Below are 19,852 nucleotides of genomic sequence, written 5' to 3'. Positions count from 1 at the left end.
TCTGCTTGCAGTCTTAGCCCTAGCTACAAAGGACCGCAAGCATCTCCGTGCTCTGTAACCAGTGGCACAAGCAGGCAGCTGGCCTTGGCCAGCAGCAGGACAAGGGTACCTCACTCCCCTGCCCTGCAACCAACAGTGCAAGCAGGCACGCTGCCTTAGGTAGTGACAGGACAAGGGCACTCCCCCCGCCCTATGACCATGCATAAGAAGAGTCAGTGTTGTGGGCAAGATCAGCCCCGCACTCAGTGGGGGGTGATCTACACCCAGTAGCAGTAATCCTGCTACACACTTGGTGGGATTAATAAGAGCAGATTCTGGCTCTGACTTGGATACTAACACAAAACTGGGTGCACCAGAAGAATTTTTGCTTTCAAAAACAGGAAAGAAAATATGCAAATGTATGCAACTAAGGATGAAAAAGTTGAAATCACAATGGACCCTGTGGAAGTCCAGATCCTAAATATCTACTCCAAGCACCTTTACTCTAATAAGATGGAAAACAGAGGCAATGGATAGATTCCTAGATACATACGAATTACCAAGGTTGAGTCAAGATGACATCAAAATTCTAAATAAATGCAATATCAGTCAATGAAATAAAAAATATAATGAAAAACTTACCAAAAAAGAAAAGCCCAGGTCCTGATGGATTCACTGCTGCATTTTGCAAGCTTTACAGATCTAATGCCATTATTCCTCAAACCCTTTAATGCAATTGAAATGGAAGCAGTACTCCCAAAGTCAATCTTGGAAGCAAGTATTACCCTGGTACCAACACTGGAGAAGGATCCAACTAAAAAACAGAACTACAGTCCCATATTGCTGATGAACATAGACATAGAAATCCTCAGGAAGATACTGGCAAACAAAATGCAGCACATCACTAAGAACATTACACACCATGGCCAAGTAGGATTCATCCCAAGGGTACAGGAATGGTTCGACATATGCACTCCAATAAATGTAATACACCATATCCATAGAATCAAAGACAAAAATCACATGATTATCTCAATAGATGCAGAAAAAGCACTGGACAAAGTCTAACATCCTTTCATGATTAAAAAAAAATCCTACAAAAGATTGGAATAAATGGTCTTTATCTCAATTTGATAAAAGCCATCTGTAAAAAAACAACAGCTAACATCATGCTAAATACTCAAAAACTGAAAGCTTTTGCTCTAAAATCAGGAACAAGACAAGGATGTTCACTATCACCACTCCCATTCAGTATAGTTCTGGAAGCATTAGCCAGAGCAATTAGACTCTTCAGTGAAATAAATTGGACACACATTTGTAAATATTACATTGTCTCTCTGGTGTGAGAAACTAAAAGTGCAAATAAGAATCAAAATGTACAGTTGATATTGTAAAATAGGAAGAAATTGTTGAAAAGGAAAGGGGAACTAGGAAAGGGGGAGAGGGAAAAGAAAAAAATGAGAAAAGAAGGGAAAATGGAAGCAAAGCTTTGTAAATAAGGAGAGGAAGAGGGATTGAAGCGAGGGAAGGGGAATGGAGAAAAACAGGAATCATGATATATCATGCACAGGTACAAATTTCCTACGATGAATGTGATCATTGTGTATATGTACATTGTACCATAAATTTAATTTTAAAAATTCAGTGGTTAGGTTCAATGCTGACCTTATGGGTAAATTTGATTCAGTTGTTGTCCACTTCAGCTTGTGACCAGAATCATGGAGAGTATTGAGTGTCTGAACCATGGTACCATTGCATCAGGATAATGTGTTGGCTTGATTGAAGAGAAATCTTAGAGATCGGGAATTCAAAGAGAAGAATCCACCCTGGGCTAGATTAATTAATCAGCAAAGCAGCAGCCAGAAGGCTTGTGAGCCTCTGACATATATCTTGGTATGATTATAAGGCAAAAGAGATAAAGCCTCCTGGTTTGGGGAGAGACTGGAAGAAACACAAACAGGGAGCATTGTGTACTTTAAGGTCTGTGCTTTGTAAGGGTGGTGTGCATGGGACACTGCCTTGTGAATGCAGAGGCAGGGGATAACGTGACGTTTGGTAATGGTCTGGGGAGAAACCTCAGGAGAGTCAAAATGGCTGCTGTTCAGATTGTGAGATGGCAACCACATGTACCTTCCTGCTGCCCGTCCTGTCTGGAAGGCTCTGTGTTTCTTCACCTTCATGTTTTGAACTTCAACTTTGGGGAACTTTGTTAGCTTTCCTATGAAAAGCATTAGAACAACATCCTCCAAGGCAGTTGTTTTCTACACAGACTCAACTGCACAGATTTCAAGCCACAGGTCACATTACAGTCCCTCTCTCCTTTCCGCTCCAGGGGCTGACTGTGGCCTGTGGGGAGGAGGCAGTGCACTCTAAGTCCGGAAGAAGTGGATTCTCTGGTGCTGCCAGGGGAAGAGACCAGCCTGGCTGAAGTAGGAAACGACCATAGCCAGGATGTACTGATGTGGAGAGAGGATGGTGGTCAGAGAGAAGCCACACCTGCAAAAGGAGGGACGGGGGAGCAGGGTAGGACTCCACTCACAGCAGATATGCCAGTGTTGTGTAACCTGGTTGTGGGGGAAAGGCAGGGGGCCTAGGATTGTTTGCAAATGAGAGCAGTCAGGAGAAAGGAGGCCATGATGCCCACAGTGGCACCTCCAAGGGACTCTTTGAGATAAGGTGTTAAGGTCTTGGATCAGAAGAGGGTCTGAGAAGCAATAGCAGAGGAGTTCCTGAGCGCTGGAGGAAAGGATCTTAGGCAGCAACAGCCAGAGAGGATCTATCCAGGGAAGACTGTTGCCTGGACTCAGATCTCAGAGGCCCTAGGCCTAGGAGATGCACAGCCTGTCATAAAAGCCAGGGCGTGGTGCTGTATTCTAAGAGGGCAGATGAGATGGGAGCGCCTCACGTAGACCAGGACTAAAGGAGTCTGTGGAGTCTGTGCTGCCTGTGGAGATGGAACCCTGTCCCCCGCCAGGTTGTGCTGCACTGAGGGTCCAGCTCTGGGCAGAAGGACCTCACCTTGTCAGATGCCCTCAGGTTCTTGTCCCAGGCCAAAAATCTTGAAGGCAGGATTCTCTGTGAAGAGAGGAGGGTGTAACTTGGGACTTGGCACAGGGTTTCCAGCAAGGCAAGACAACAATGAGAACAGGACCTGACTGGAAGAAGGTTGTGGATGGGGCCCCATGCAGGTAGATGGGAAGACTGGGGAGAAGGATGTTCATCTGCAGGATACTCGGGCTCAGCCCACACAGTCCTGGAGGAGCAACAGAGTGAGGGCCTGGGTAGCAGCAGCTAGCTGTGTGCTCCTGGTTCACACGCCCTCCCTTCTGCGTGGGAAGAGGAAAGGATACAAATCTCTTGGTTCTGAAAGAACCACATTGGGTTGCCATCTGGGCTGGGGTCTCCTTATCTAATCAGCCTGGTGAAGGTCTCATGGCACTCAGGCAACACTGACAACAGGCACCCCCTCTTCAGGGTCACTGGGAGTCTGCATGGCAGCTCCATGTCACACACGTGCTGAGGAACAGGGCCAGGTTGCCCCAGTGCCTTGTGTGACTCCTTCTTAGACCCAGGCAACCACTTCCGCCTTCCCTTCCAGCCAGGGAACTGAGGTGAGAGCTGGGAGTTTACCCTCCAGACCAAGTCAGAACACCCAGGCATGTCCCCCTCATCCCCCTCCAGTTCTGATGACCAGTCCTTCTGCTGCTTCTGGCCAGAAAGAAGGCTGAGGCAGGAAGGAAGGTGCTAACCAAGGAACTCCATTAAAAAGACCCAGCACGTCCTCCTGCAGCTCATCCTCAGACTCTGACACCCAGTCCCTCTTCCTCTTCTGGTTTCCAAGGCAGAACATGGAATCTGTACAACAGTCTTTAATCACGGGATTTTTCTAACCAAAAGGCTGTTACAACAACCCCAATGAAGTCAGAGTATATGAGTAGACGAAGGCCCTTCACAAAAAGAGAAAAAGCTACATAAAAGGATTTTTAAAGTGTTAATATATTTTTTAAAAGCAACTCTTATTTGGAATTGCCATTTCTAAAGGTAAATACCAGCAATGGTTCTCTGATCATACCAAGGGACATAGGAAAGATACAAAAAGAGAAAACATAATCCAGCTTGAAAGAGCTCCTTTAGCTCAAATTTGTCTTTTTACACCATGCGCTACATGGGACACACCATCGTTGCTGTGGTACCCAGACAGTATGCTCAAAACAAATCCCTTCCAGAGGAAGCACTGACCAAACCGCTACAAAATGTCAACCTTGCTGAAGGGGTGTTTCGACGGTAAACTATTCGGAACACAATTGCTCCCTCTTCTGGCCAAGGGCGGAATTGCGGCAGAAAGTTACAAACCCTCTGGTCCCAGTCCTGCTGTGACAGTGGTTAGCAAGGCGAAGAGAACGCGAGGGGCGCGCTGGGTCGGCAGACAGCCGGGCCGGCACGTCTCAGGGAGCAGACGGGAGGCACCCGGCTCGGCGGGATGGGGCGGGGGGCGCGCTAGTGAGGGCACGAAGGACCGCTACCAAGTTGCGGGAGTGGGTGCGCCATCAGGCTGGCCAACCTGGCCTCAGCAGGTCCCACGCAGGCGGCTGACCTTGAGGCTGCGGCTGCGGCGGCTCCGGGTCCACGGGCCTCCCGCCCGACCCGCGCTGGTCTGTGGAGCCGCATTCACCCGCGCGCCAGCACCGCAGGGGACAACGCGCGCCCCGCCCACCACGCGAGGGCGGATTGGCGGGAACCTACAGCTCGGCTCCGCAGGCCCCGCCCACCACGCGAGGGCGGATTGGCGGGAACCCACAGCTCGGCTCTGCAGCCCGCCCACCACGCGAGGGCGGATTGGCGGGAACCTACAGCTCGGCTCCGCAGGCCCCGCCCACCACGCGAGGGCGGATTGGCGGGAACCCACAGCTCGGCTCTGCAGCCACCCCACCACACCCCCACCCACGGGAGGGAGGCGGCCTCACTCGGTCCCTCAGTGGGGAAATTTTGGCGGGTACAGCCAGTCCCACACCGACCGCCCCTGAGGCCTGCGTGGCGCGAGTCTCCCGTGCTCACCCATCTGCGCTGGGCTGGTGGCCTTGGCCGCTGAGCTTGGTGGCCACAATCTTCCCGCTCCCCACGCAGCTCCACCGCTGCCGCCGCCAAAGGCCTCCCCACAGCCGCAGCCCGGGCCTCTTGGATCAGACGCAGCAGACTCTAATCTCATTCCTGGGACATCGCGGCCACCGTGCACTGGCTTCACAACCTTGGAGTGTTAGATCTTTTCCTCTCCCTGCCCCACGGGAATCCTTCATCCCGATTGCAATTATTACCCAATTGTAATTATTACCCAACTGGACAGAACTGCTAAAACTGTGAAGACTGACCACACGAAGACTGACCATAGCAAGTGACAAGACGCAGAGCAGTTGAAACTCATATGTTTGTTTGGAGTGCATACGCTATGGTTACTTTAGCAAAGGCCTGGCCTTTGTACATTTTATAGATAGATACATAGATAGATGGATAGATAGATAGATGACAGATAGATAGATAGATAGATAATTACCTACTGACAATTCTAATCCCGGATATTACCTAAGAAAATGAGAACAGATGTCGCAAAAGACTTACCCCAAAATGTACACAATAGCTTCATAATAGGCAAAGCCAACAAATCAAACAAGGTGGTTGCTAACAGGAATAGGAATAAACAAGCCATGGACTTATAATTAAGGGACTACTTAGGGAACTATGTACTACTCAACAGTAGAAAGAAATGAACTACAGATACTGGAAAAATGCTATACCAAGTGAAAGAAACCACAAAATGTGTGATTCCATCTATTGGAATTCTATTTATTTTTTATTTATTTATTTTTTTTTTCCGGTACCGGGAATCGAACTCAAGACCTTGCACTTGCCAGGCAGGCGCTGTGCCCCTGAGCTAAATCCCCAGCCCTGTTGGAATTCTAGAAACAGGAAAAAATGGTCTGTAGTGAAAAGAAATTAGAACAGAAGTTGCTTCTGGAAAGGGCGTGTAGGCCAGGTACTGACAGCAAATGAGAAAGCAGAATTTTCTAGGGCAAGGTAATGATGTTCTGTATCTAGTAAGAGTACACATTTATCAGGTGAGGTTATGAATATTACCCTAAAACACTGTGAGCAAATGTTTAACACTAGTAACACATATGCTGTCCAAGGAATTTAGCACTGAAATATTTGATGGATAAATGAGATAATTTAGATGGATTAACAGAAGAATGAATCGATGGATAATTATATCCTAAAGCAAATAGAGTGAAATGTGACTTGCTGGAGCTATGTACATTGTTCAGTATTTTCATATATTTGTAAATTCAGAAAATAATTGTTATAAATAATCTTAATAAATATCATGATTTTCATAAAAACTTACTCCTCACTTGTGAAATATTTCTGGTGGAATTTTACAGAACTAGCAGCCCCAAAATAGGTGTTTGTCTAAATTTGGGTAAATTGTGTTGCCAAAGTTAAGTTATAAACTAGTAATTTGAGGCCCAGAGTATATATTTCTAATTAAATTATGCTGAAAGCAGAATCCTTAGCTCCAGAAAAAAAATCTCTGCTTTTGATTCCTTTGCGCTTACTGGAAGTAGAATTTTAGAGTATAACAATTTTGTTTTTAACTTTTTGAGGCCCAACACGCTTCTTCCACTACGGCTATACTTTTACATTCTTACTAGCCAAGTCCGAGGGCTTTGGTATCACCATATCCTCACTAACACTTATTTTCTGTTGTATTGTTGTTGCTTTATAGTACCCAACTTAATGGGTATGAAGTGGTATTTCATTGTGACTTTGAGTTCCATATGCCTAAGTATTAGAGATGGCAGGCAATTTTTGTAAGCTGATTGCAGACTGGCATTTCTTTGGAGAAAGGCTTATTCCTGCCCTTTGTCCTTTTTTAATTGGGTTGTTTTCTTTTTTATTGTTGGATTGTAGTTCTTCGCATGCTCTAGATATTAATCTCTTATCAGAATATTTTGAAAATACTTTCTCACATTCTTTGGGTTGCCTTTTCATTCTCTCTTTTTTTTATTTTAAAGAGAATAGTAAAAAAAAAAACAAAGAACAGTAGGAAAATACCCACATCACAGACAAAAACAAAACAAAGCAAAAACATTAAAGATGATACAGGGTTTCAAAACAAAATGATAGGAATTAACAGTGGTTGCTATATTACTTATTGTTATCTTCAACTATGTTGCTCTGATTGCCAGATGTAAGAATGCAAGATTGATCAAACCATTGAAGAGACTAAAAAAATAATAATTAAAAAGAACATGAGAGATGATATAGAGTTTCACTAGACAAGATGGTAGGAATTCACCAATGGTTGTTATATTGCATATTGTTTTCTTCAAATCAGTTGCTCAGATTACCAGATATAAGCATGCAAAATTGGTCAAAATTTTAAAAAAGCATTAACTGTTCCTTTCAATAAACCACCAGACATCAGCTTGATATAGTGTTCTTTGATGCATAAAAGTTTTAATTTTGGTGAAAGTCAACATATATATATATTTCTTTTTCCTTTCTACTTTGTGCTGCTGTTATATCAAAGAAATCATTGGCAAATTAAATGCCATGAAGGTTTTCTCTTGTGTTTTCTTTTAAGAGTTTTATAGCTTTAGCTCTCATTTTTAGGTGCCAGAGTTATTCTGAGTTATGTTTTTCATAACCTAAGGTAAGTATGCAATTTTGTTCTTTTGCATGTAGATACACTATTTTTTTTTTTTTTCAACAACTCTGGCAGAAGAACTATCCCTTTTCCTTTTGATGGTTTTGGCATTTTTTTCAGTAGCCATCTAAACACATGGTAGTGTTTATGTCTAGCTTTTCTATTCTATTACATGAACCTCTATGTCTGTCTTTATGTTAAACTGTTTTTATTACTGTAATTTTGTAGTAACTTTTAAAATCAGGAAGTGTGAGTCCTCCAACTTTGATCTTTGTTTTTTTTTTTTTTTTTCTTTTTCAGACAGGATCTCATTTGGCTGTTGGGAATCTTGAAGTTCCATATGAATTTTAGAACCAGTTTTTCTAATTTTTTTTGACATTTCAAAATGTTATTGAGACCTTGATAAAAACTGCATTGAATCTGTAAATCACTTTGAGTAGTGTTATCATATTGACATAAGTCTTGAAAACAGGATGTCTTTCCATTTAGTTATGCCTTCTTTAATTTCTTTCAACAATGTTTTCTAGTTTTGGGTATATAAGTCTTTCACCTCTTAAGTTAGGCTAGTCACCAAGTATTTTGCTCTTTTTATATTATAAATAGAATTATTTGTTTAATTTTCCTTTTTCTGTACGTTGTTAGTGTACAGACACACAAATGGCTTTTAATGTACTGACTTTATATCTCATAACTTCGCTGAACTTGTTCATCAGTCTAACAGATTCCAGTTGCTGGGACGAAGATGCCTGACGCATGCCACATGCAGGACGAAATGGTTTACTTCTGGCTCGCGGTTTCAGTGCGCTCCAATCACGACTCAGCATGGCAGAAGCTGTTGACAGGAGAAAGCTGCTCAGCTCATGGCAGATTTTCAGAGAGCAGGGAAAGTAAGGCCTCAGGGACCAAACACAGGCCCCGGGGTCATGTCTCTGAGATTCAGTTCTCCCACCGAAGCCCCGCCTCCTCATAGCCTGTTCAACTATGGACTCATCGGTGCATCTATGGTTTCATTTATTGTTCAGGTAAGTGCCCTTGTAGTACCAGTATCTCTTCAGGAGTCTCTTAATCCAGTCAAGCTGACAATCAAGATTAATCAGCACAAATCGTGTGTGTGTGTGTGTGTGTGTGTGTGTGTGTGTGTGAAAAGAGAGAGAGAAAAAGAGAAAGAGAGAGATCTTCAGAATTTTCCAATATAAAATCATGTCATATGCAAAAATAAACCATTTTGTTTCTTTCTTCCTAATTTAGATGCTTTTTTTTTTGAGACAGGATCTCACTGTGAAATTTTGGCTGGCCTTGAACTCACTTTGTAGAGTAGGCTGGCCTCAAACTTGCAATGATGCTCCTTCCTTAGCCTCCTCAGTGCTGGGATTACAGGCATGCGCCACCACACCTGACTTTTGTTTCTTTTTCTTGCTGAAATATGTCAAAATTTCCAATACTATATTGAACAGAAGTGGCAAAAGTGGGGATGCTTGTCCTGTTCCTGATTTTAGAAGAAAAGCTTTCAGCCTTTCACCACTGAGTATGATGTTAGTTGTGTTTTTCTCATAATGATCTTCATTATGCTTAGGAAGTTTCTCTGGTTCCTAGTTTATTGATGTAAATGGTTTTGTTTCTGTATTTTAAGTGATCTTAATCCAGCAGATCTAAGCTCCAACTAGAGTTGTCATTTCCCCTTCTTGAGCAGCGAATTTAGTCCACTCCCCAATCACTTCCCTTTTTGAGTTATATGTCTGCCTAATCTCCTCAGAGCCAGTTTCCAGACAAGTAGGGAAACCCCCTATGCCCAGTGTCCAGCGAAGTAATTCAAATTAGCCAATCTATAGTCTAAAAACTAGCAACCTCAACCATGTTTCATCTTACTATGCTTTTCACCATTGTGATACCAGCTTTCCTTACCCAAATTTCTAGGTACTAGTCTAGGTGGGTGCCACCTTAGTACACTAGGAAATGATAGGTCATTAGAGTCCCACTTTCCAGGACTGGGTATTCATTGTGCCTCTGGTCACAGCTTGTTTATTAGAAGCCTATTCCAAGCTTGTCACTTCCTTGACATTCAGTGCTTACTGGAAAGGAACACTTGCTTGTATGTTACACATAATCATTGCGGAAGAACTACTGAACTGTCCTACAACAGAAGAATGACTCTCTGACTTCTGTTGCGCAGGTGTAGTATTGATCCCACCTCTTCATTGCTTGTGCATACCTTGCAGCTCTTGCCGGCAAACCTCATGCTCCCTGTGCTCTCAGGCCTTTGTGGGTTGTGTCCTTGGAGACAAATAGCCCTATGTTTAATCCAAAAGGCAGCTTCTCCTTGCCTCTTACTTTCCACCCTAGAAAAAGATCAGAACAGACTGAGTCTATAACCCCAGAACAAACCCTGAGCCTATGATTCTCCACACATAGCTGCCCTTTATTTCTTGGGTCATGGAAGCAGCCTCTTCTGTTCTTCAACCTCGGCCAGGAGAAAACTAAGAATTAGGCTGCCGCCACTTCTAGACCAAGACCATGTTGGGGCCAAAGTAGAGAGCCTAGGGTGAATGAAAATGTCTTACATATTCTATTGTTTTTCAGGTAATTTTTGTTCTTTATTACCCATTCACTTGGTTGCCACAGACCTTTGGCTGTTTTCCAAAATGCCTATAAGGTTAACTCAGCCAGTTTCTCCTTTTCTTTGACGGCTTGATGGGAGAACAATGACTTTAATCATCCCACTTATGTTTTGCTGATGTCAATCCTTTGAGGAACCTTGGTACAGGTGAGACAGTTGCTTTTTAAAACTCAAAAGCAAAAACATATCAAGCCAAATTTTAGAACACTTAGATTAAAAAGTTCATTTCTAAACTAGCCTAAGAACCTTCTAAAAGCCATAACAAAAATATGAAAACCAAGTAAAAAAATATTGGACAAAATGCATAAACAGGTAATTTAAAGAAAAATAAATGTTACCATTTTCTGATGATGTTAAATTGCTCTGAATTCTTATATAGATTTATCTCTGAATAAAGCAAAGAATAAGCCTAGCATTTTGGGCATGTTATAAACTATACTAGAACTTTATAAATTTTGTCAGCTTTACCTATTTTAGCTCCAAGTCTTTATGATAACAAGGCACCCTCTTTCCCCTCCCTTTCAATTTTACTTCTCACTTTTTAAATACAAGTTCTCATATTCTCATTATAAGATCATATTTCAGTAGTGACCATAGTTCTGCTTAGGCAAAAAGCCAGAGGCATGTTCAAAAGCAACAGGGCATCCCTTCCAACTGATCTTCCTTTTCATTTCCTTAATTACTGAATATTTCCATTAATAAAATTGAGATCAGTTTGCATAATCATTAGCTCTTAGCAGTGATAATTCCTTTTGATTATAAGTTGCAAGTTGCTTTCAATACTTTGGATTTCTTTCTGTTAAACACATTTTCGTAATGGTTTTGTCAGACATTTATACTTTCATTCTTTAGATGCCTATTGAACTTCCAGTTTAATTAGGATGTGTAAAGTGGAAGATAGAAAAAGTACGGCTAGAATTTTAGCAAATTTAGTAAATAAATATCAAATTCAGGGCACAGAATCTGAAAATCCCATAGCCATAACATGTAACTAACAATAACAGATAATAAGATGCCATTTATATTAACCCACTTCACTAATGTATAAGAGACAGCAAGATTATCACCAACTTCTCCGTGTTTTCTTTGTTGCCTGGGGTGTTGGTGTCATATCAAGGAATATATTGCCAACGCTAATGTTAAGAAATTTTTTTCTACTTTCTTATAATAATTTTATGATTTTAGGTCCTATAATTAAGTATTTAATCTATTTTAAGTTCTTTTCTGCATAGTGTAAGTCAAGGTTTCAATTACTTCCTTTGCATTTGGATATCCAATTTTCCAAGCACCAGTTTTTAAAGACTGTCCTGTCCTTATGTATGTTCTTTATTCCTTTGCCAAAAAACACTTGGTCATATATGTATGGATTTATTACTTGGCTGTCCATTTTGTTCCATTTTTATGCTGGGACTCTCAATTCACTGTAGCTTTGTAATATATCTTGAAATCAAGAGGTATGATGCTATCAGCTTTGTTCTTCTTGCTTAAAGTTCCTTTGGCTATTTGGTGTTTTTTGTGGGTTTTCTTTGTGTATTCCATAGATTTTTAGATTTTTGCTTTTTTAAAAAGAAAAACTCTTGGGGGCTGGGGATTTAGCTCAGCGGCAAAAGCGCCTGCCTGGCAAGCGCAAGGTCGTGAGTTCGGTTCCCGGTACCGGAGAAAAACCAAAAACCAAAAAAAAAAAAAAAAAAAAAAAAGAAAAACTCTTGAGACTTTGATAAGGGTTGCCTTGAATATGTAAGTTCCCTTGAGTAGTATGAGCATTTTAATAATAATCTTTCCAATCCATGAAAATGAGCTATATTTCCATTTATTTGTGTCTATTTTAATTTATTTTATCTGTGTTTTATAGTTCTGTGTTTAAGGCTTTCACTACCTTGATTTAGTATAGCTGTCTTATGTGTTTTATATGTTTTTTGTGCTATTAGTTTGGTTATTAATCTGTATATATGCTAATGAACTTTATATTGACTTCTAAATAAATGAATTTGATGCTAGCAAAATGAAAGTGGGTGGAGGGAGGGGGAAAACAGAATTGAGACATGTTGTGAAGAAGTACCAACCCCCTATAATGAAGACAATCCTTCTGTGCTGCAAACATAACACTAATAAAAAATAAAAGTTTTAAAAATAAATTTATTCTTAAATGTTAAATTTTTTTTACTGTTTTCTTCATAAAAGCCAAAATATGGATGTAACTTAAATGTTAATTAATGGATGAATTAATTCAGAAAATATATATATTATGAATATATACATATTATGAATATAATAATATGAATATTATTCAACCTATAAAAGAAGGACATACTGCCACTTATGACAGCATAAAGGACATTATGCTGAATGAAATAAGTCAGAGACAGGATGATTAATTCTACATGATATCATTTACATTGTGAATCTAGAGCAGTTAAACTCATGCAGAAAAGGGAAGGTGATTGCAAAGAGCTGAGAGGAGAGGTAAATATGAATCAAAAGGTGAAAATTTCTGGTTGCTACTACTGTAGTATACTATCTGTATTTGACAAAGTGCTGGACACCCACAGTTTAATACAGAAAAGGTTTATTTGGCTTAAGATTTCAGAGGCTTGGCCCATGGCCTGCTGGCTCTAAGACAGAACATCATGGTGGAAGGGCATGAAAGAGCAAGGCTGCTTATTTAAAGGCTTCTAGGAAGTACAGCAGGGTAACAGGGTCAGAGAGGAAGGGATCACACATAAATGTCAAGGTCATGCCTCCATAACCCATGCAGATACGTAAAATACATGCTGTGGTAATAATCTCCAAAGCCAATTAATTTGATAGTTAAGTTCATTGGTCACATTTAAGCCCTTGTAAACTTGACACCCAAACACATCTTCTTAAACTACACTTAATCTCCAAATAAAAACAATAATAAGTTCATAATTCCACCTAACATTATATAACTATCCTGCATACAACCAAAAGCATGCTAATCCTGTCCCAAAGTTTCAGCAGTTCTAGCATTGCTCAAAAGTCTAAGTCAAAGTCTTTTAACACTGAAGGCAAACTCTTAGCTATAAATCACTGCAAAATTTAATAACCAAATTACTTTTCCCTCTGACACAATGATTCTCAGTAAACATACCCATCCTAAAAGAAGGAATGAGGGATAGAAAAAAAGTGGAAAAAGTAAGACCAAAAGCCAGCAGAGGAAGCATTAAGTTCTGTAGCTCCACATGCAGCATCCAAGGTACAATGTGATAAGTTGTGAGCTCTTGAGAGATTGGGTGGCTCCATCCCTATGGCTTTGCTTGTTGCAACCTACACAGTCTCTTCGCTGGCTCTACTTGTTGCCTGTGGATTTCTTCAGCAGATGATCCCTGTTCCTAGAATCTTTCACTTATTGGAGTCTCCTCTTCACCTTACACTTGTTCCCACTGCTTCATGCACTGTGAGGAGCACCTTTCCTGGCCTCCCAAGCTTTCCTCTCAAACCTGGATTAAAGCCTCCATGACCCTACAACTCTTGTATTCTGAATACCTGAACAACCAGTAATACATAACCAATGGCAAGGTCTGTCGCTAGCTGGAACAGAAGCCAGGCTCCCTCAGATCATAGTAGTAGTGGCCTTTGAGTGTTTGCATGCCTAAGCATGATGAGACAAATCCCAGAGAACCAATTCCCTAGGGGGCCCTGCTTCAGCAGAGAACTCTCTTCTCAAGTTAAAGGTTTAGAATATTGCACCCTTTAGTCTGCAATGGATGGTGTCTTGCTGACTGCTAAGACACCCTCATGACATCTTTTCTTTGATTTCTCTACTAAGTATTTGGATTATTTTTTTATAGTGCTCATCTAAAGAACAACCATATTTCCTTTTCCCTCAACTTTACATGTGGTTCCTTCTGGCCAAAATTTAAAATTGTTCTGCTCTGCTTTTTGATCTTGATTCTCACTACAAATCTGATTAAAAGCCAGTAATACCCATGCTACAGCCTGAATACTGGCTGTCCTGAAATTTCTTTCACCATTCCTAAATTTAGCTTCTGTGAAATCGTAGAACACGGGCAAAATGTGGACATATTCTTCACTGGAATGTAAAATGCATGGTCTCTCATCTGTTTTCAAGGAGAGTTCCCATCTCATGTCTTATATACCTGTCCTTCATTGTTTGCATTTCTATCAGCATTCTGGTCTTCTGAGCTCTAACCAGAATGGCCTACTCAGCTCTACTTATAGTATTTTAGGCCCTCTTTAGTGCACATTTCCAATATTTAACTGTTCCCACAAGCCAGTTCCAAAGACTTGTGAACCACACAGATATAATTACAGCAATTATCCTGTTCTCTGGTACAAATTTTACGTAGTTACCGTACCTATTGCTGAGACAGAGTATGCAACACCCACAATTTAAGGAGAAAAGGTTTATTTGTTCATGATTTCAGAAGTTCACTCTATGGTCTGCTGGCCAAGGCTGAGTATCAAGGTATTCAAAGGCACAAAGGCACAGCACAGCAAACACGTATACTACACACTGGCCAGGAAACAGAACAGTGGAGAGGAAGCAGCTGAGCAGAGGGGCCAGGTAGCATATGTCGCCCCAAGGTCACACCTCTATAACACACTCAAACCACCCCTCAAGTGTGCCTTACTAGTCCTTCAGGCAGATTCCAAGCCAATCAAGTTGAAAGGTAAACTTAACCATCACCTGCCCATAGTTCACAATACTGTATTGAACATTAAAATTAAACAGAGAGTAAATCTCAAGTTCTTATTCCTGAAAATAATAAATGAGAGTAGAGAACTGTAGAGGCAATAGATTTAAAGTAGAAATGATGGTGATAGCTTCACAAGTACATACTTATTTCCAAACTTATAACAGTGCATATACTGAATATGTATAGATCTTATACCTCAGTGAAGTGGTTTTTTTTTTAAGAACGAAATGAAGCTGTGCATATCTTGTAGAAAAGATGTCACCATTTTTCAACTAATACATAAAATTACAAAAAAATAAAACCAAAAAATAAAATTCAGGTTAAACCACAAGCTCTTGTAGTTTCTTTCTCAGAGAGGAAGTATAAACAGAATTCTGTTCAGGAGCCATGAGTGAGAGTAAGGAAAGGGAACAGAGTGTGTTTCTTTTTCCCTTGTTGAAATTCTGGCTGGGTTCTTTGGTTCATCTTAGGTTAAACCAGCTGCCATTCAATCAGCAGAAATGGATGACACTGGCAAGAGGAACTGCATTTTTACTTTAGAGAAAGTATTCAAAAAGAGAAGAAGTGCCTCTAAGCCTTGGTCTGATACAGAGCATGGTGGTGGCCTTCCTGAGTGATGACTGTGAAGGGAAAGCACTGAGCACAGTTCATAAGACTGTTGAATGCTCAGAGAGCAGTGCATTACATGGTTCATAATGTATCAGTCACATTAAATGCTCATAAGCAGTTTTAATGACAAAAAGGCATGGCTTTCTGCTAACCTAGAAGGTACCTAGAAGGTAGTTAGTCCAATCTCTTTATTTTCATTAATAAAAGTTTACTTCCAAGTTTCTTTGAGAGCCATTTACATTACACCTATGCATATTAATTCTGGAACACCCAATGGCTCACTGCCTATTGAATTGGATATTCATTGCTAGCATAAGTTTGACTATTCCTCAGAAATCAGTTCTCTTTCCATTCTGTCCTCACGGAGTTGGGCAATGTGTAATTACCGTTAAATATTACCCTCACTTTTCACATACTGTCTGTCCTATCATCTCAATAGTGGTCAAACCCGCAGTTACATTATCTTCATGCCTAAAATAATCCATATGGAAGATTGTAAGGACTGCTCCATAAAGCTTTCAGTAGTAGTGAGACATGGTGGCTCATGCCTGTAATCCCAGCACTTCAGGAGCTGAAACAGGAGGATCACCAGGAGTTTGATGCCAGTCTTGGCTACATAGTGAGTTTGAGGTCAGCTTGCATTACAGAGCAGGACCCTGTCTCGGACAAACAAACAAACAGTAAAAAAATTAAGTTTTCAGTAGCCTAGTGTCAGACTGATACTAATACTAATAGTCTAGTGCTAGATGTTGACACTGACATTAACAAAAATGATTATCAAGCTTTTCCTTATAAATTGTATATGAACTAAACCTGCTATCAGTGATACATTATATTTGATCATAAAAAATTATTTGCTTATAATTAAAATGCTTGTAAATATTCTTTAAAAGCAGTGACTAGCTTTTTAAGAATTACTGTTAGGAACAAGCAGATAAGCATACTGCATCTGCAGTTTAATAAATAGGTAAAAAGTAAGTTAGACATTATTATCTGCTTCATCATTTGTAGGCTCTGTAATTTGCTGTTTTCTCTATTCATTTTTCCAGATTTTTGTATATATTTCTTTATTACATTCTCATAAAAATGAGCTCTCTTTGGTTGAAGGAGGAAACTTGCTAGACTTTTTTATAGTTTCAATGAATTCAAGAAAATGTGGCTCTATAATCCTGTTGGGAATTCTGAGGTCTATTGGGAATTCTGAGGTCTGTTGGGAATAATGAGCTTCACGTTCATTTTGAGACCAGCTGATCTGTAATGCTATATGAACTGCTAGTAAGCCCTGTATTTGTTATTCTGCACTTAGGAGTGTATCTCGCATTTTTAACTTATCTTAAAAGGAAAAACTAAGCATTTTCTCTGTGACACCCTTATCTTAATGGCTAGATAAGTTACATAATTAAGAAAGGTACAGTGGAGAGAAAATAATCTGTGTAGTATTTAGAAGGAAAGCAGAATGCTTTTGTCTAATAATGCACAACCCACTCCTGCAATTTTTTATTTAAAATAACAACAATCATTGGCAACATGTACTGGCACACTATTCTAGACTTTACAAGATTGCTGAGGATAGTTTATCTCTGTTCCTTGTGCTCTTCCTGGAATAATTCAGCTGAGAGTGGGATATATACTTCTAGTGTGGCTTACTCATATGTCAAGTTGATGCTAGCTGTCCTCCTGGTGCATAGTTAGGGCTGTTAGCCAGGGTCTCAGTTTCCTCCAAGTATCCTTTGCACAGCTAAGCGGGGCTTCTCAGTACACAGTTGGGGGTTGCAAGAACAAACATGCTAGGAGCTGGGGGTCTAAGGAAAAATGTCCCAGTGTACAAGTACTTAATCAGACCCTGATGATCATTGTTGGTAATCCAGCTCTGATTCACACTTTCTGCTGTCCCATTGGGCAAGGTTGGTCACATGGTTAAGCCCAGAGGTAGTGTAGAAGACCATGTGATGGTTGACTACTGACAAGGAATGTGGTGATAGTCTACCACAGTAGGGTGCTTGGAGAGTTACAGTACCAAGAATATACCTGTGCCACCATTAAAGAGCTCACAGAGATGAAATCTTTTAAATTGCTGACAGCATTACTAGTTTTATTTCACATCCCAGTGAGTAAACAATTATTTACTCAAAATGACTGCTTATTGTGTTATACTGCAGATGTTATAATTGAAAATCAAAAACATGTCACCATGAGCACAATTACCACAGAATGGCTTGCCTAAGACTGGAGCAAACAGAGAGAAATTTATACCACGTTACAAATTTATTTCTTGCAATCTATTCTGCCATCAATTCAAAGTAGTGACATATTTCCAAATTTTTCTCACTGTTGTAGTACTTGTTTGCTCCAGGAATCACTGTGGCAATCTGACATAGCCTTAGACAAATCATGCACCACTCTAGGTTTCCTTTTCCTCATTTCTCACCAAGGAAGTTGGGTTAGGCGCCCACAACACTTCCTTTAAATTGTTATATTTTACCATGTAATGACTTGGTTACATCACTGTACATCAGTAATGGAATACTGAAAGTTTTCCAGAAGAAAATATTGAAAGTTTCTTTCTTGCAAATATGTTCTTTTAACTGACTGCAGCCATGAAAGCTAACTGAGAAGGTAATAGTTAACCTGAACTTTCTCTGGCACACCTATTTTAGCAGGCGCTGCTGTGGAAAAATGGATCAGCAGGAGTTCCGACTGGCTCAGCTTGCTCTGCTTTCACTGCTCTGACTGCTGTGAAACAGTTTATTTTTTGATCAAGAAGGTAAATTCTGCCTTGCTTATTTTACAGGGTTGGAAGATAAAACAGATAAGTGATGGAAAAAATTTTAGCTTCAGGTAGGGTTTAAAGGTTTTCTCTGTCCCTCTGAGCAAATACTGCTCAATTCTGACAGTTTTGGGCAGTATGCAAATACACAGTTCACTCTCCGGGTTGCTTGCTTATACTAAGCAATGACTTCCTACCCTTTCAGCGTTTTCCCTGATTAAATCTGTGACCATTTCAATAACGTGCAGGCTATTGTACCCAAAACAACCTTAGAAGAGACATTTTAAAGAAGCAAATAAAGCACCCCACTGAGATTATCTGGTATTTCGGGTTTTCTTTTCTCCTTTCTCCACCTTTCTGTATGCCAAACACCAGCGCCCTTCTGTTTTTTAAATTAACTTTAGTTTCACTTTCAAAATTGCTGTAATCCTGCAACATGCACTTCCTTGACAAAAACGTCTGGATTGGACTAGTGAAAAAAGACATGGCCAGCAGTCATCCGAATAAATAAAGGTATATATTTTAAATCTTTATGGGGATCTGGATCTCTTCCGCTATGCAAAGTCAGAATGCGCTTTGCCTTTAGCAGTCAAGGGTTTTTTATTTGGTACTTGGCACTGCGTCAGGATCAGTCAGCAAGGAGAATGGATGAAAAGGGATATGAGGAAGGTGTGGAGAAAAATGTGTCATAACTCAGAATACAAGTAACAGCAGCAATATCTACTTGACATGATAAAATATTTATGTGGTAATTTTAGAGGTTGTTTCCTCTGTGGAGTTCTGTACTTGAAAATGCACATAGGAGAAGCTGTGGAAATTATTTTGTGACAGCCTTTTTAAAAAAATCATGTTTGCCTTAAAAAAAAACAAAGTCCCCAAAGATTAACCCCCCTTTCTCAATTTTGTTGGCTGGGGAGGAGACAAGAGCAGGCATTGGGTGATAATGTGCTATAAAAGGAGAGAACCATTTAGGTGTTCCTACAGGTAAGTCAATGGGTTTTTTCTTCACCCAGTAAAGACAAAAGGAGGAAGGTGAGAGGAGAGGAAATGTTTTTATATATATGAGAAGATCAGAAATGAACACCAGCAAGTATGGGGTACTCAGGTAAAAATAGTCAGCTTTCAGTAGTATTAAAGTTTCAGTAAATTATTGCTAATATTATTGTATTACAATATGCTTATGTGTTGGTATGTGTCTGTGTCTAGGTACCTGTGTATTAACTTACAAAAACACATGGTACAGTCTAAACCCAAACTTTAAATAGTGGTTAACTACAAACAGCCAAGCTCCACATTCCACGTCCTAAGCATGATGCAATACTGTCTCTTATTTGGACAAAGAAATATAATGGAACATTCCCTCAAAAAACTTTCCAAAGTTGCAATCTCAGTCTCCCTCCCTCCCTTCCTTTTTACCTTCCTTCCTCTTTTTTCTTTCTTCCTTTTTTGCTTTCTTTTTTTTTTTTTTTTTTTTTTTTTTGGTTTTTCTCCGGTACCGG

General features: G+C 40.3%; 1 protein-coding gene across 5 annotated transcripts in view; it reads left to right on the top strand.

Moving 5' to 3' along the window:
* The first annotated feature begins 18,117 nt into the window (after nt 1-18,117).
* The window catches only part of Tlr3 (toll-like receptor 3), a 23,511-nt gene continuing 21,776 nt past the window's right edge, over nt 18,118-19,852 (top strand). For 4 of the 5 annotated variants that reach the window (XM_005373440.2, XM_005373439.2, XM_013512872.1 and 1 more), the window contains exons 1-2: nt 18,118-18,350; nt 18,758-18,866. The gene's annotated coding sequence lies outside the window, so the exon portion shown is untranslated. The remainder of the gene's footprint in view (nt 18,351-18,757; nt 18,867-19,852) is intronic. The other variant, XM_005373438.2, reaches the window with a different exon arrangement.

This window comes from Chinchilla lanigera, unplaced genomic scaffold, assembly GCF_000276665.1.
Source record: "Chinchilla lanigera isolate Chin_1 unplaced genomic scaffold, ChiLan1.0 scaffold00002, whole genome shotgun sequence".
Classification (NCBI taxonomy): domain Eukaryota; kingdom Metazoa; phylum Chordata; class Mammalia; order Rodentia; family Chinchillidae; genus Chinchilla; species Chinchilla lanigera.
Note: the sequence above shows the minus strand (reverse complement) of the source record. Positions and strands in the feature narration are given on the sequence as shown.